Source organism: Giraffa tippelskirchi, chromosome 7, assembly GCF_054371585.1.
Source record: "Giraffa tippelskirchi isolate mGirTip1 chromosome 7, T2T-mGirTip1v1.2.pri, whole genome shotgun sequence".
Lineage (NCBI taxonomy): Eukaryota > Metazoa > Chordata > Mammalia > Artiodactyla > Giraffidae > Giraffa > Giraffa tippelskirchi.
The window spans coordinates 2018908-2032598 of NC_137281.1; the positions used below are offsets into that span (position 1 = coordinate 2018908).

General features: G+C 48.9%; 2 protein-coding genes across 15 annotated transcripts in view; one reads left to right on the forward strand and one right to left on the reverse strand.

The window, feature by feature from the left end:
• Window positions 1-13691, forward strand: part of LOC145514421 (uncharacterized) — a 259999-nt gene that overhangs the window by 133498 nt on the left and 112810 nt on the right.
• The window catches only part of ZNF667 (zinc finger protein 667), a 57249-nt gene that overhangs the window by 34855 nt on the left and 8703 nt on the right, over window positions 1-13691 (reverse strand). For 5 of the 14 annotated variants that reach the window (XR_014060143.1, XR_014060145.1, XR_014060146.1 and 2 more), the window contains exon 1: window positions 3842-3960. The exons of 6 other annotated variants lie outside the window; for them this stretch is intronic. The gene's annotated coding sequence lies outside the window, so the exon portion shown is untranslated. Of the gene's footprint in view, window positions 1-3618; window positions 3961-4441; window positions 9515-13691 lie in introns of those variants that run through there. 3 more of the 14 variants (XM_081512229.1, XM_081512222.1, XM_081512228.1) reach the window with 2 other exon arrangements.

The window sequence follows — 13691 nt, forward strand, 5'->3', positions numbered from 1 at the left end:
GTCAATCTCTGGGACCTGAGTCCAAGCATGTCTTATTCCTGTCTTTTAAGATTTCTACTATATGCAAAGCCACAGTTTAGAACTACTGCCCCAGTCTCGGTGCCTCTGGCTGGAGATCTTCCTGTTGAAGCTCAAAGTCTTTGATAAGCTCAAAGCCAAACTCTTATATTCCCTGACCAAAGAATTCCAAGGAAGGACTTCTCTGGTGGTCCAGTGGTTAAGAATCCACCTGCCAATGCACAAGACATGGGTTCGATCCCTGGTCTGGGAAGATCCCACGTGCCTCGAGGCAACTAAGCCCACGTGTGCCACAACTACTGAGCCCGCACTCTAGAGCCTGGGAAGCCCCACAACAGGAGAAGCCACCATAATGAGAAGCCGGTGCTCCGCAACCAGAATAGCTCCTGCTCTCCACAACCAGAGAAAGCCCGAGAGCAGCAACGAAGACCCAGTGCAGCCAAAAAGAAGTCAATCAGCCAGTGATGTTTTAAAGTACGAATTCCAAGGCGTCATGCCTGGCTTTGGAGTTGACCGAGATGCCCACGGAAGCCTGGGTGTTAATAGTGAAAACGCACCCACTCTCACTCTGTAACCCCTCCACCCTGCTTTACTTTCTAAGATACTTATTGCCACCTGTTACAAATTTACTTCATCTCTCTATTAAATGCAAGCACCAGATGAGTAGAAACCTAGTCTGTCTTGTCAGCCTGGCCCACGGCAGGCATCTGAATGCTGAGTGAGGGGGCGCCTCTCAGAGCCTACCCGGCTGCAGGCCACAGACGCCCCTTCTTCCTTCTCATCTCCGGAGCATTATCCCTTTATCCCCTCTCTCATCAAGCCCCCCCTCTCTCCGGCCCAGCCTCACGCCCTGAGAACGTTCATGGTGTGCCCTCATCGTGGTCCTGTACACTAGCAGTTCTTAACTAGGAGGACTGTATCCTCCACAGGACACCAGGCTGTGTCCAGAGACATGTCTGCTTGTCAAAATTGGGGAAGTGGGTGTGCTACTGGCTTCTAGCGGGTAGAAGGCAGAGATAACGCTAAATATCCTACGATATATAGGATAGCCCGACCCTGTACCCCACTCCAACGAAAAACCATCTGACCCTAACTATCCAAAGTGCCAAAGCTGAGAAGCCCTGGACAGGCTGACAGATGTCTCCAGATCTCTGTGTTACTAGGAATACTCTTCCCCAGTCCCTGCCACCTACCATCTTGGATTGCAACCCCACATGCTCCCTCAGGACAGCTCCATCCAGGAAGACCCTCTGCTCCTGCCCTCCCAGGACCCTGACCAGAAAATTCTGAATGTAAGCTTGACCTAGACTTTCAGGTTATTTTACCTCTCGACCTGAAATCCCTTCCCTGGGGCTCCACTTTTTGCTTTTCTTCCTATGGGGATTTTCTTCTCTGACTGTGAAATCTCTGCAGTTATTACACTAATAATAAAGCAACTATCATTTACATATTGCTTACTTGTATCACTTTTTGATTGGGTTGGTCAGAAGGTTCATTCGAGTTTTTCCATAACATTTTACAGGAAAACCCAAAAAAACTTTTTGGCCAGCCCAGTATTTAACATTCACCACAAGCGTAAGATCAACACTATTATCTCCATTTTGCAGTGGCAATATAAGTGACCTCTCCCAAAGTCACACAACTACTGAGTGATGGAACCAGAAGTCCCAGAGTCCCCCACGCTACACTGTTAGGAAGCACGCAACCATATGCAGTCACAGGTCCCAGAGACCAGGGAAGACTGCATGCACGTGTGTGTGCTCAGTTCAGTTCAGTCGCTCAGTCGTGTCCGACTCTTTGCGACCCCATGAATCCCAGCACCCAAGGCCTCCCTGTCCATCACCAACTCCCAGAGTTTACCCAAACTCCTGTCCATCGAGTCAGTGATGCCATCCAACCATCTCATCCTCTGTCGTCCCCTTCTCCTCCTGCCCTCAATCCTTCCCAGCATCAGGGTCTTTTCCAATGAGTCAACTCTTCCCATGAGGTGGCCAAAGTATTGGAGTTTCAGCTTCAACATCAGTCCTTCCAATGAACACCAAGGACTGATCTTTAGGATGGACTTGTTGGATCTCCTTGCAGTCCAAGGGACTCTCAAGAGTCTTCTCCAACACCACCACAGTTCAAAAGTATCAATTCTTCAGCGCTCAGCCTTCTTCACAGTCCAACTCTCACATCCATATATGACTACTGGAAAAACCATAGCCTTGACCAGACAGACCTTTATTGGCAAAGTAACGTCTCTGCTTTTTAATATGCTACCTAGGTTGGTCATAACTTTCCTTCCAAGGAGTAAGTGTTTTTAAATTTCATGGCTGCAATCACCATCTGCAGTGATTTTTGGAGCCCAAAAAAATAAAGTCTGACACTGTTTCCTCATCTATTTGCCATGAAGTGATGGGACCAGATGCCATGATCTTAGTTTTCTGAATGTTGAGCTTTAAGCCAACGTTTTCACTTTCACCAAGAGGCTCTTTAGTTCCTCTTCACTTTCTGCCATAAGGGTGGTGTCATCTGCATATCTAAGGTTATTGATATTTCTCCTGGCAATCTTGATTCCAGCTTGTGCTTCTTCCAGCCCAGCGTTTCTCATGATGTACTCTGCATATAAGTTACATAAGCATGGTGACAATATACAGCCTTGATATACTCCTTTTCCTATTTGGAACCAGTCTGTTGTTCCATGTCCAGTTCTAACTGTTGCTTCCTGACCTGCATACAGGTTTCTCAAGAGGCAGGTCAGGTGGACTGGTATGACCATCTCTTTGTGTGTGTGCTCAGTCCTGTCCAACTCCTTTCTGACTCTATGGACTGTAGCCCACAAGGCTCCTCTGTCCATGGGATTTTCCAGGCAAGAATACTGGAGTGGGTTGACATTTCCTCCCGCAGGGGCTCTTCCTGACCCAGGGATAAAACCTGTGTCTACAGCGTTGGCAGGTGGGTTCTTTACTCCTGGGTCACTTGGGAAGCCACAGCTGACTCTGCCCTCCGTTCAAATGCATTAATGCAATAACAGACTAGAAGGTGCAACTGGGCCAGAAGAGTTCAGCTCCTCAGCTTCCAGGATGACTGCCCAACCTCAAGTTCAGAGAGGAAGAAGATTCTGCCAGAATTCCCCACTGTGCTCCCACCTCCGGGCGGGGACAAGGACACACGGCCACCAGCACGACAGCAAACACCCAGAGCCCCCATGGGGCTGCGAGAGCCAAGCTCCGTCCTGGGTATTTGGATTTCACCTTACCCCAGGTACTGTCCCAGCGCTGACGCAGGGGCTGTCATCACCCGATTTTACCCAGAAGCCTGCACGCCTGTGGCGCCGCAAAGCGTCCTCCCCACGGGGACCCTCCTCCCGTGTCTGCAGGGAGAGACACACCATGACGGCGCCGTGACACCGCCACACACGCACAAGCTCAGAGCCGCTGACGTCGGACAGCCACCGGGTCAACCCACGCAGCCACGCCAGACAGCGCCACACGGCCACTTACAGGGTCACACACACGAACGCGCTCCAACGGCACGAATCCTCACAGCCACACTCACACGCCCGCCCCCGGCGCCCTCCCACAGGCGCGGTCACTGCCTCACACGACCACCACAGACCTCGCGGGGAAACACGAACGCGGGCCCGAGGCACGTCCCCGTCCCCACGCGGCCGGCTCCGTCAGAGACCCGCAGAAACGCCCCCAGACGCCTTCCTCCCCTCACAGCACGGCGACGCCACCACACGCTTCACACACAGTCCTTCATCTCACACTCCGTCACCACACGACCAGACACGGCGCCGCGGGCGGTCGCGGGCGCCCAGCCACACACGCGCACTCACCCCGTCCTCCCGGGTCGCGTCCCGGCGGCGACCACAGCAGCTGCGCGGGCACCTCGCGCGCCCCCGGCGCCCCCCACGCCTGCGCACTCCCCTGCGAGACCCCCGGGCCCGCGTTGCCTGGCCCCGCCCCGTCACGCGCGGGACACGTCGACGGGCCGCGGCCCCGCCCCCAGGGCGTTCCCGAGCGCGCGAGGCCCCGCCCCCAAACAAAGCCACGCGGCGCGCAGGCGCTCACTCACCTCTCCCACCAGCTCGGGCCTGAGGCCCCGCCCCTCACAGGCCAGCCGCGGCAGGCACGCTCGCGCAGTCCGAGCCGCCCTTGGGGGCGTAGCTCCGCCCGAGGCCCCGCCCCTGCACCAAAGCGCGCAGGCGCGGGGTGCGCTTTGCGCTCCCTGAGGCCCCACTTGTAGCGGTCCTTGGGAAGTCACTAGACGGATTCAGGTGCTGAGGCCCCTCCTTGGTCCTTTCAGCCAGACCCAGTCTCCCCAGTTCGCTGCCCTCCTGGGCATCCATACCTACACGCTCCCGTCCGGGGCCTTTCCGTCCCAACACCCTTTCCCCCTGCCCCCAGGGCTTAAAGGGACGCGGAGCCGGGCTCACCCGCGGCCTGGAACGCGCGCACTGGCGCGTGCGCACTGCGAGCTCAGGCTGCTCCTCCCAGAAGCCGCCGGGACGTGCCGCGGCTCTCGACGGGCAAGCCCGGGTCGTGACGTGACGTTGAGGGATCCCGGCCCACGCTGGCTCCGATCTATCTGGCCCAGAGTCGAATGGACCCGGGAGAGGGGCAAAGGGATGCTCCTCCAGGACCAGGGTGGGATCTCGCTGGCGCCTTCGCTGAACGAACTGCCCCAGGGTCCTTTGCGCGGCGCCTTTCGAGACTCGGACTACATCTCCCAGGAGCCCCTGCGGCCTGTCTCCACGCCTTCTGATGACGGGGCTGCGTGTGGGGCCGGTGGGGACGCGGGCGCCCTCTTGTGGCGGCGCCTGAGGTGACCGCGAGACCGAGACGATGGGAGGTGTGAGCTCGCCCCTGTGATCTGGGCGTGCGGGTGCCAGGCTGCGACTGTGCCTTGTGTGTGCGTAGCCCACCATTTGTGGCTGTGTAGTGCTTCCCTGGTGGCTCAGTGGTGAAGAATCCGCCTGCCAGTGCAGGGTACTGCGGTTGGCTCCCTGGGTTGGGAAGATCCCCTGGAGAAGGGAACGCTACCCACTGCAGTATTCTCGCTGGAGAATCCCATGGGCAGAGCCGCCTGCGGGGTACAGTCGGTGGGGTCAGAGAGTCAAACACGACTGAGTGACGAAAACAACAACCTGTGTGGAAACTGGTGTTTTGCTTTTTAATTTTATGTAGTTACTTATTTTTGGAAACTGATTTTGAATGTGTGCCTGTGCACTTCCAACCTGTCATGTGTGGCTGCTTTTGGACGATGCAGAGCTGAGCAGCGGCCACAGACGTTAAAATACTCTGTACATCCCAGTTTTTGTGGTGGTGAGTCTGTGTGTCAGGAAGAACCCACAGATAGTGTGTGTAGAAGCTGCCGTTTCTGTTCGTGTAACCAGGCAGGACCCTATGATGGAGGGACCGGCCTCACGGCCTCTGCTGCAGCTCCCTCTGAAGTACGCACATGGTAGTCGTCGATGCACATTTCCTGAGTTGTTTTGCAGCTGTGCACCCCCCTCCCCCTCCAACTGACAAACTATTAATACTTGATGATGATGAGCACACAGCCCCAGGGCTCCTGCAACCTAAGGCCTGATATTAACTCGCGTGACACGACCCTGGTGTGTCGCCATCAGCCAATCAGGCAACTCTGCACAGCTGATCATCATGATCCCCGCCCCGCCCCAGTACACACACTGGCGCTTTAGAAGCCTTCACCGAGCTCCGGGGTGTGGGCCCAGCAGTTGTGTGCGGCACACAGGCTTTGTTGCCCCAGGGCATGTGGAATCTTTTCCCCCATCAAGGATCCAACCCGCGTTCCCTGCACTGCCAGGCCCATTCTCCACTAGACCACCTGGAAGCCTTTTATTTCTTAACAAATCAGAATTCACATGAATTTTTAAATACTGGTTTTTTTTCTCTTTTTCTGTGTGTTTGAAATATCATGTAACTTTTTGAAGCAGTAGTAGCTTACAGTTAATAAGGAACACGGTTTTCTTTTTTCTGTATGCGTGTATGGTGGGTGTGTGTATGTATTACATTAAAACTTCATTTCTGGCATTGAATTTTTAATTTTATATGACTGCCACCTAGTATGAAATAGTATTCTTGGAACACGGTTATTTTCAATTAAGTGTGTAATTAAACGGTAGAATTAGTTTGCTTCCTGTGAGCATGCTCGAACACAACATCGGGATGTTCAGCACTGACACCCAGTCCAGGAATATGAGGCCATCGTTCCCATGGGAATAGGGCTTGAGGCAGCCCAGCCATCTTCTCTTAGTAAATGTCACCAAAGGCTTCACTCTGGGCCACTGTGGACAGACTTTTCCAGGCCCCAGTGATTCCTGACAAATACAAAACAGTTAAGTCCAGATCTACCTCACAGTTGCACTCATCTCACCCGCTAGTAAAGTAATGCTCAAAAGTCTCCAAGCCAGGCTTCAGCAATACGTGAACCATGAACTTCCAGATGTTCAAGCTGGTTTTAGAAAAGGCAGAGGAACGAGAGATCAAATTGCCAACATCCGATGGATCACTGAAAAAGCAAGAAAGTTCCAGAAAAACATCTACTTCTGCTTTACTGATTATGCCAAAGCCTTTGACTGTGCGGATCACAATAAACTGTGGAAAATTCTTCAAGAGATGGGAATACCAGGCCACCTGACCTGCCTCTTGAGAAACCTGTATGCATGTCAGGAAGCAATAGTTAGAACTGGACATGGAACACACTGGTTTTAAATAGGAAAAGGAGTACGGCAAGGCTGTATGTTGTCACCCTGCTTATTTAACTTATATGCAGAGTACATCATGAGAAACGCTGGGCTGGAGGAAGCACAAGCTGGAATCAAGATTGCAAAGAGAAATATCAATAACCTCAGATATGCAGATGACACCACCCTTATGGGAGAAAGTGAAGAAGAACTAAAGAGCCTCTTGATGAAAGTGAAAGAGGAGAGTGAAAACGTTGGCTTAAAGCTCAACATTCAGAAAACTAAGATCATGGCATCTGGTCCCATCACTTCATGGCAAATAGATGGGGAAACAGCAGAAACAGTGTCAGACTTTATTTTGGGGGGCTCCAAAATCACTGCAGATGGTGACTGCAGCCATGAAATTAAAAGACACTTACTCCTTGGAAGGAAAATTATGACCAACCTAGACACCAAATTGAAAAGCAGAGACATTACTTTGTCAACAAAGGTCCGTCTAGTCAAGGCTATGGTTTTTCCAGTGGTCATGTATGGATGTGAGAGTTGGACTATAAAGAAAGCTGAGTGCAGAAGAATTGATGCTTTTGAACCGTGGTGTTGGAGAAGACTCGAGAGTCCCTTGGACTGCAAGAAGATCCAACCAGTCCATCCTAAAGGAAATCAGTCCTGAATATTCATTGGTAGGACTGACGCTGAAGCTGAAACTCCAATATTTTGGCCACCTGATGCAAAGAGCTGACTCATTTGAAAAGACCCTGACGTTGGGAAAGATTGAGGGCAGGAGGAGAAGGGGACGACAGAGGATGAGATGGCTGGATGGCATCACTGACTCGATGGACATGGGTTTGGGTAAACTCCGGGAGTTGGTGATGTACAGGGAGGGCTGGCCTGCTGCAGTTCACGGGGTCACAGAGAGTCAGACACGACTGAGCGACTGAACTGAAAGCAATTCGATGTGACGTGTTGGGTAATGCTAAGTGCCTTCGCACTGTTCTGCATTGTACATCCAAGTCTCCAGCACACTTCTCATGCTGCACAATGGAAACTGTGCCCACGAGACAATCTGCCATTCCTTGCCCTCCCCAGGCCCGGGCAACGACCACTCTACTTTCTGTCTCCATGACTTCGACAACTCCAGGTACTTAAGGTTACCAGAGGGGAAAGGTGGGAGAAGGGATAGTTAGGGAGTTTGGGATGGACGTGTACACACTGCTATACTTAAAACAGATAACCAACAAAGGCCCTGCTGTATCGCACAGGGAACTCTGCTCACTATTCTGTAATAACCTAAATGGGAAACGAATTTGGAAAAGGATACATGCATATGTGTAACTGAATCCCTTTGCCGTACACGTGAAACTAACACAAAATTGTCATCAACTATGCTGTGCTACGTTTAGTCGCTCAGTCGTGTCCGATGCAACCCTGCGGACTGTAGCCGGCCAGGCTACTCTGTCAACTATAATCCAATGTAAAATAAAGCAAAAGAAACACATGCATATGATGGAACACAGGCTTCCCAGGTGGCGCTAGTGGTAAAGAACCCACCTGCCAAGGCAGAAGATGCAAGAGACGCAGCTTCAATCCCTGGGTGGGCGAGATCCTTTAGAGGAGGGCATGGCAACCCACTCCAGTACTCTCGCCTGGAGAACCCCACGGACAGAGGAGCCTGGCCGGCTACAGTCCACGGGGTTGCAAAGGGTCGGACACTACTGAGTAACTAACACTTTGATTTCTTCACTTTCAGCCTCTTTTCCCTACACACTGTCTTGCATAATGTCTTTCTTGCCACTTAAACAAGTGTCAGACTAGCTTTTCTTCGACAGCTAACAATATCATGTTCGCACCTGACTTCTCAGGAGAGACGTTTTCTCTTTCTTTCCAGAAATCTTTGGTAACCCTCTCACCGCCCCACATGACTCCCTAAACCTGCCTTAGTGTTTCCGCGTATAAGCCTCTATCTCTGCAAAGCCCCGGTAGTCACCATCTTACGAAATAGAATTGCCCGTAGGAATCCCACTCTCTGAGACACCACGCTGGTCACCAAAAGCGTAAGGAATCTTCGTCCAATGCTTGCCTCAATTTCTGATCCCACCTTCTTCCCTGACCTTGGGTAAGAAAGTATAATGACATCTTCATCACCCACCATGAATTCATCCTTCAAAGAGCTCAAGTTTTCAGTAATGTATTTGTGGAAAGGAATTCCCTCAGCCCCCCAAAACCCTTCAGGAATCCTGAAAAAAAAAGAAACAAAACAACAGCCTTCCGAGCTTGGTCTGGTCACTCTGGTCTTTGCAGTCTTAAGATTCCTGACTGTGAACCAGGTCCTGTTACAAAGCGCAGACAGACAGATGGAACAACCCAGTTTGATACATGATGGCTATAAAGACGGGCCTGAGGAGTCAGTCCTGAGCTGACTCAGAAGTTGCTGAGGTTTCGGCTGCTCATGCTACAGGAGAGGAACACAGAAAATGGGTAAAAAGGAGCGGATCTGAGAAATGTGGATGACTTTTTTCACGGAAGGAAAATGAAATTTTCAGGGAAAGTCAACCTGATGCTCTTTTTCCTGCCCCATTATGATTCTCATTCTCTGGACACTCCCCCACTCCACACTCAGGTTACACAGCTAATCACTGAATACATTGTAAAACATCTCCCACCAGCCAGTAAAAACCGGTAACTCAACTACCATGTGACCCAGCAATCCCACTCCCCGAGTATTTCCAGAGAAAAGACGTGATCTGAAAGGATACATTTGCCCCCAGGGTTCAGGGCAGCACTGTTTCCAACAGCCAAGACCTGGAAGCAACCTAAATGTCCCCTGACAGAGGAATGGATAAAGATGTGGTACGTATATACAATCAAATATTACTCAGCCATTAAAAAGAAAGAAGTAACGCCATTTGCAGCAACATGGATGGACCTATAGACAGTCATACCGTGTGAACTAAGTCAGACAGAGAAGGAGAAACATCCTATGACACCCCTCATATGTGGAATCTAAAAAGAAATGATACAAATGAACTTAACTTTCAAAACAGGAAGAGACTCACAGACTTGGAAAACAAACTCACGATGGCAGGGGGAAGGGATGATTAGGGGGTGTGGGAAGGTCACGTAGGCACGGCTGTACTTAAAATGGATAAACAAGGCTCTGGGGCAGAGCACAGGGAACTCTGCTCCACGTTATGCGCGGCCTGGATGGGAGGGGGGTCAGGGGAGAAGGGGTACGTGTGTATGCAGGGCTGAGTCCCTCTGCTGCCCACCTGACACCATCAAAGCATTGTTCATCCTCATTCCCCAACACGACACAATGCTGACTCTACTAACACAGATAGGATTGTCTTTGCTGCTGTTGTTTAGTCACTAAATTGTGTCCGACTCTTTGCAACTGCAAGCACTGTAATCTGCTAAACTTCTCTGTCCACAGGGTTTCCTGAGCATTAATACTGGAGTGGGTTGCCATTTCTTTCTCTAGGGGATCTTTCCAACCCAGGGACTGAACCTGCATCTCCTGCATTGACAGGCAGATTCTTTACCACTGAGCCAACCGGAAAACCTAGAAACAGGTTAGATCATATAGTATTTTGTCTGGAAAAAGCATGTGAGCCATGTGGACACACAACCTGAAGTTTCTAAATGTCCATGAGTTGGTGAAACTGGTAGGATTTTTAACGTCCTTCTAAGGTGAAACCGGGTGATATTCATTTACTTGCACATTTTTCTCAAGAGTTTATATATTTTTAATATATATCTTATAAACTATAATCTATTATATCTTATATAGTTTATATATTATATATATTATCTCTCAGTTCCTGGACACTGAGATTCAGATGGATCAGCTAAGTCTCCATGAGCCCAAAAGACTGTGCCAGCTGAAAATACGATAGCTTTCAGTTCAGCTCATTTCAGTCGCTCAGTCGTGTCCAACTCTTTGCGACCCCATGGACTGCAGCACGCCGGGCCTCCCTGTCCATCACCAATTCCCGGAGTCCACCCAAACTCATGTCCACTGAGTCTGTGATGCCATCCAACCATCTCATCCTCTGTCATCCCCTTCTCCTCCTGCCTTCACTCTTTGCCAGCATCAGGGTCTTTTCCAAGGAGTCAGTTCTTCGCATCAGGTGGCCAAAGGATTGGAGCTTCAGCTTCAGCATCAGTCCTTCCAATGAATATTCAGCACTGATTTCTGTGACCTTGGGGAAGGTGAATTTCCTCTGCCTCCTCTTCCTCGCCCTCCTGGCTTAGCCACTGGAGCGGCCCAAGCTTTTCCTTCCTGGCAACAGACAGCACTTCCGTCACCCCTCCAGACAGGTATTTGGCGGGCTTGGCGGGAGGGTGACTTGGAGGCTATGACTATGGCATTTCCAGTGACAATACACAAACAGATAGCTCCCGGGACAGATCCTAATAATCGTAACGTCGTGTCTGAGGCTGTACACAGATTCCCTTCAAAATACTAAAGGGACTTAAGCAAGCTGTTCCGAATTACGGAGTAAACTCTCCTTTCACCTTGGGAACAGTGCGGGTAGTGGGACTGGCTCAGGGTCCCCATTTGGCTCATGGCCAAGCCAGGCAGAGCCCCATCTCTTTAGACCAATTGACAGGCAGTGGGAGTTGGGGGAGAACTCAAGATCAAGTGCTTATGGAAGATCAGGCTATAGAACAGGTGAGGCGATACCACATAAGAGCCTGGGGGAAAACAGGCTAAAGGACAGGCTTTCTTTCCTTTAAAAGAAGACCTCACCGCACCAGAGAGACAATCCCTGCTGGAACAACATCTTACCAGTCAGGCTACCCCTGTCATCAGAGCCAGTTTGAACATCCTCTGGGTTAACTGTTTAACTATGAAACTATGACTACGAAAAAGAGAGATGACATTTTTGACACTGAATGGCGATATTCTTCAGACTCCAGAGAAAACTGGTTAAAATAAAATCTTTTTTTGAAATTGCAAAACCAGTTCTCCTTGTATGTGCAATTATGAAAAAGTTGGCTTGTTAAAATACTTTTCTGGAGCTCCAGTTCTGCCTGAGAAACAAGAACGGGCCTGGGAAAAAGCCTGAAGCTAACTCTTACCATGTCCGTGGGATACACAGCCCACTCCGTCTGGGACTCCAGCCACGGGCAAACGGGCAGAACGCAAACCACGAGATAAAAAAAGAAGGGGCAGAGAGATTTTAAATTTCAAGCGGAAAACTATGAGATCTGTCTGTCTGTTTAAATTTATCTGTCTCAGCGTGTGTCTTTGTTTTTGGAATAATATGAGGTTAATTTATAAATGAGCTCTATTTAATGTCAGGTTCACGTGAACTGAGAAATATCCACTATTAAGTATCTAAATATTAATGTGTATTTTCTAATCTAATTAAGACAGGTTTTCAGTCATCAATATTGTGTAATACTTTTAGTGTGCCTAGGTTTCATGTAAGCTACATTTGTTGACAGTTCACGGTTGCTTAAGGAAAATAAGATTTATGTTTTTAATAAAAAAGGTATGTAAAATGAAATTACAGTCTATTAGAAAAAAAAAGTAATTCTAAACTTACAAGTGGCTATTCCGTAAACAGATAAATGAAGTGATGAATCTAAAAAAGCTTTGTGGCAGGTGAAGACACGTTTTGTGAATGGTACAAGTTTCTTAAGACATTAAACTGCCTTTGAAGTCTTATTGTTACTTTGACTAAGTAAATAACTATTGTTCCACAGTGAATATAAGCTGGTACCAATCTGAAATTTGGTTTTCTCTTCCTGTTAAAAAAAAAAAGTCTTCTTGGAATATGGCTTTGATAACAGACTATGTACATTTCTTTGTCTTTAAGCGATTCACACTTGCTTTTAGAATCTTTTATTACTTTGACAAAATGACTATTATGTCACAATGATCTATGGAGACTATGGCACCCATAAACAAAGCTCATCCTGCTTCTACAAAATCAACCACTCATCAGGAAATTTAAAATGGATAAACAGTGGCTATAAACCAAAGAGTCAGGGCTACGGCAAGTCCAAGACGGCCACTTGGCTTTTCCTGGCTCCCTGACAAACCTCACTTTTATTTGATAGCATAAAGTCTTTCCCGGCTGCAGGGTTAATATCTGACAGTGGAAAAAATGGTTAAACTAATGCATTTTCTGCGATCTCCAGTGATCAGGACACCCACTTTGCTGGACAGGTTGTACAGACACAGGCAAAAACATCCTGAGCTTCTTGGAGATGACCATTGTCACTGACGTCCTTTGTCATCAGGCAAGGACCACAAAGCGAAGGGGTCGGTTACATGAGATTGAACAGACAGCTAAACATGAGGACAATTTTCACGACTTCCTGTCTGACATATTACCGGCTTCTTTGTTTTCAGATATAAAAAAGCTCTTCTCAAGTCACTGACGGTTTAAAACAATTGAGTGATTTACACCTGTGGATAAAATTAAAACATTTCTCTTTTCTCTCTGCCTCGTTGCTCCAGAAATTGGAGACATTTGGGTTCCAAACAGCCTCCTCAAAAAAGACTGTCTCCAGACATATTCAAAAATCTCAGAGTATACTGGTGAGCTCTAAAAGAAATATCCACCCAACTGATATCAGGCCTATGATATCTGTTTCACTGAATCTGAAGTTCTAGTTTTGTTAATTAAGGTCTGTATTTACTGCGACTCACTTCTTAGATAGTTCCTTGTGGTTGTTACATTGCTAAGAGGTTTAATTAAGTTAAATTAAAAAGGTCCTTCATTAAAAAGGACACTCTTGAGTTTGTTTCTAAAGCTTATCTCAGTAACCAGTCTCGAAATAAAGATCAGATGCTCCAGGATCTACAACAGGAAATTAACAACAAGCTGGAGCAGTGGCTGCGTGGCGCTGGAGCGGCCGTGAGGAGATACCCCATGTCCAAGGTCAGAGAAACCCCAGCAAGACAGTAGGAGGGGAGAATTCGCGTTTAGAATCAAACCCCATTCCTGCCAGAGACGCTCAC